The sequence below is a fragment of the Limulus polyphemus genome, unplaced genomic scaffold (assembly GCF_000517525.1).
Source record: "Limulus polyphemus unplaced genomic scaffold, Limulus_polyphemus-2.1.2 Scaffold357, whole genome shotgun sequence".
Taxonomy (NCBI): domain Eukaryota; kingdom Metazoa; phylum Arthropoda; class Merostomata; order Xiphosura; family Limulidae; genus Limulus; species Limulus polyphemus.
This window is the reverse complement of record NW_013665967.1, coordinates 588,867-593,040: the sequence shown is the minus strand read 5'-3', so window position 1 is coordinate 593,040 and position 4,174 is coordinate 588,867. Positions and strand designations below refer to the sequence as shown.

General features: G+C 32.2%; 1 protein-coding gene across 5 annotated transcripts in view; it reads left to right on the top strand.

Annotated features, from left to right (window-relative positions):
• LOC106457657 (kelch domain-containing protein 3-like) overlaps positions 1 to 4,174 on the top strand; it is a 77,523-nt gene that overhangs the window by 68,946 nt on the left and 4,403 nt on the right. The gene's annotated exons all lie outside the window — the stretch shown is intronic.

The following is a 4,174-nucleotide window of genomic DNA, read 5'->3' as shown; positions in this document are numbered from 1 at the left end:
TATTTCATGAATTTATGCCAATAAATTTGACATCAAACTATACATTACAATTCAAATTTTAGTATTATATATTACTTAATTTCATAATTTAAAAGTAAATATTCAAAAACCACACCTAAACACCGATTTTTGTGTCACATGGTATATTGAATGCAGCACTAGTTCAAATTAGACGTTTGTGATGTCAAAATACAAAGTCTATAGCTTTGTATAAATTACAAACTGAAATTACCGATATTAACAAGCTAAAACATAAAATAAGAACCTCATATCTTTTCTATTTGCTGAAACATCACTTATATACTGAATTAAACACAGTGGCCCTGCTCACCTTTTTCCATTTTTGGAAATGCTCCCTTATATACACTTAGTTCTGTCTGTGACATGTAAACAACCAACTGAAAGCTCAGAATGTCCCCCTAATTGCTTTCTCAGCCATTTTCAAGTATTATGATATCACCTTGTTCCGCTCCACATGTCACAAAGCAAGGATTGTGAATGCGTAGTTTGAAGAGAATAACATCACAACAATTATAGCGACCAGTACAGAGCCCCAACCTCAAACGGATAGAACATCTTTGGGATAAACTGGAATGCAGAATTATGACAAGGCCAAGATGGCCCCCTTCAGTAATGGAGTTTACTAATACTTTAAAGGAGGAGTGGAGCACAATACCACCAGCTTTCTACCAGAAATTAGTAGACAGTCTTCCACGACACATTGAAGCAGTCATTAAGGCCAATGGCAGGCCAACACACTAAAAATTTCTTGGAATAAAAACATGTATTATTCATGACTACCAGTGTCCCATGACTTTTGGTAGGATAGTATATGTGTGACTGTGGAAGTGTTATATATGGTGACATAGATGACAGTGCATTATTGTTGTTTGTAGTACTTCTGCTTATTTACTGATATCAGAAAGGCAAGAAATACAAGTTTAACAAATTAAAAGCAAAAATTGTTTTTTTATATACTTATAAAAAAATATTTATGAACTTTGGATGTAATGTTATAATTTAATGTTCAATCACATAGTAGTTTATTAGTAAAATATTTTAATAGCCTGGCAAACACCCTATTGTAAGTATCTATTTCAATTTTAATACATTTCCAGGTCTGAAGTAAAAGAAAATGCAAACAACACAAATTTTACTGCATAATCCAGTTTGTAATGTGTTTTTAGTTATTCAATGGATGTATAGGATGTGAGAAGTATCAAGTTATTTTGCATTACATATTTTGTAATTTAAACCAGTACAATAATGTGTGTGTGTGTATGTGTGAAATTCAATCATACTAATTATGATAATCTTGAAGATTATATTAAAAGTTTCTCGTTTATCTGTTTAAATTTGGACTGGGTGTGGACCAGTGGTTAGCATGATACGTTATGGTATAGTATGAAGGGTTCACAGTTTGAGATATGATGCCAACAAACATGCTCCACTTTTTATTAGTGGGAGTGCTATAAAAGTTACAGTCAATCCTGTTATTTGGTTCAGAGATTCAGAGGACATTGGGTGCTGGTGAATCATGTCCTCTCTTTCTTCATTAGCTCAATTATGGATGGCTGTACCTGTATCTTAGGGATCTCTGACTTTGCCCACTTGCTTATAATGTGCCATTTAAATTTAACATTCTAGTTGCCTTATATAATTTCTTTTAATTTGCATGTGATCCACCTTAGTGTTATTTCGATTCCATGTTGTTTAGGCTTAATGCCTTATACAATGTACGTTCACATGCAGGACACTGAGTATTACTAGTTAAAGTAAAAACAATTAACATTGATAAAATGCAACTCACATGTCAAAATACTTTTCTGGTTTGTAAAATAAAGAAAAATGCAATTGCAAATACAGCAGATACTAATCAGAATACAGAAAGAAGGAAAAAATGAAAGTAACTTAAATTGAATTAATCCTTGTTAACCCAAAAGCCAAGTTGTCAACATTTTATCAGTAAGCATGTAATTTACAGTAAATCAATGCAAATATTCATTCCATTTTTCATTATAAAATAATTATATAAAAACAACTAGATATTGATTAAGAAAATGCTTTTACTTTTACTTTATGTCTAGGTGGTATATCTAGAAAGTTTTTCTATTGTTAGGGATACCAATACCTGAAAGGCTAGCACTATGAAAGAGAATATTGTTACCAGCATGGTTTGGTTCGCAGACCAGCATTGTCATGGAGGATAATGGAACCTGAGTATAGTGTTGTTGTTTCTTCTCTAGGTTTGGTATATGGATTTGTACGATTAGCACACTGTCATGGAGTATATTGACATTTAGGTGCACTTTTTACATTTAACTCTTTCAGTACAGGATCGGTCCCTGGGATCAACCTCAACCATTTTGTGCTTGTTGTAGTTTTCATGCTATAACATAAATTAGTAAGTGTATGTTCACAAAGTTTGGCAAATTATCAGTAAACATTACAAGGCTTTCATGCACGAAATATTACTTTTTTTTTTTATTAAGTCTTAAGGTTAGTTAAGTAATGTTTTTCACATGCCTTTTTTCTTTTCACATGTTGCCTATCCAACATGCAAAGTAATTTTAATTTTAAGGTTAAAAATAATTTTATGCATCAGAAAAGTTTCAAATTTCACACGAAATCTTTATAATGTCCAGATAGCTATTAAACATTTCTTACGAAAAAAACTATATTTTATGTTATTTTCACTAACGAATCACAGTATGGTTCAGTTGAGTTGACAGATCTCATAACCACCATAAACAATTAGGAAATGAATATAAGTTATGCCTTTTTCGTTCTAGAATGACTACAAATTATAACACAAAAATACAAATGTTTAGACTAAATAGCTTAAATCTCATAACATTATACATTTATATATAGTTATTATTTTTATTATACTGACATTCCAGTTGTGCCTGAATAACATTAACAATACAGAAGTTACAATGACGTGGTGCACGTGCACTCATGTTATTGTATCCAATAATATAAAAGTGACCTTTTGTCTTTACAAAGTGACCTGTCTTGGCTGTGTTTTAGTGGACTAGTGGACATTTCAGTTATTATGCATAATATATGTATATACATTATTACTATTTATGTTAATCCCCAGTGGCACAGTACCACTAGAAACCGGGTTTCGATATGCATGGTGGGCATAGCACAGATTGCCCTTTATGTAGCTTTGTGCTTAATAACAAACAACAACTATTTACATTAAAGTTCTTGAACTTATTTTTCTTAAAACGTAAAACAGTAAATAAAGAAGTAAAGCAAATAATTATCTCTTCCAATTATGACCTTTGCATTCATTTGATGCTTGTCGTGGTCGCTAAGCCTTACAAAATTTTGCACATGGAGGATCTGAAACAAAATAATTTTTTTTTAAGTTTTACATATATATATATATATATATCTTTCAAATAATCAAAAAATCATTAATTGCTATATCAATACCATAGAATTCCACTATAATTTATCAAGCTTAGTAATTAATTTTTATTTGGGTTTAAAAAAATATGAAATTTTGAGCAGACTAAAGACTCACCTTACCAGCTTGAAGATTTGTATCGAAAGTTATCATGTTGGAAGGTGTAAGGGCCAGTACCAAAAAACTACCACAATGTTGGATACAATGACAGAACATCAATATAGGACTCAGCATTCATGGATCCATGCACTGCAACCAGTGGATCTAGTCCAGTGGTTCTCAAACAGTGCACCCCAGAGCTTTTTCAGGTGCGCTCCGTAACATTCCTGAAAAATCTATCCAGATATGAAAAGCAAATGTATACTAAGTTACTATATTATACCATTTCTTTACGAACACTCTGCTTGTTTTGTTGCGACATTATTATGATAGTTATAAGTTACTTTTCTTGCAACTAGCTTCTGGTTCGCAAGTTTTGCACGCGTTTGAAACATGTAACAAACGTTGCTGAAACGGCATGTTAACACCGGCACTAGCTTTCATCACGTGGCAACTGGCAGTGTTGCATAACAGGCGTTGGTGAGTGGGCGTGTCGTTCTTGTGAACTGCCGTCAAGAGTAAACGTATTGGTCCTTTTACAAGTTTCAGAATAATTACCGTTGATATAATTGTCTTTGTTAAGAATAATTCACCCATAAAAATGGATAAGTTTCTTAAAAAGAATGTGACATTGATGAATGTAATCCTGAA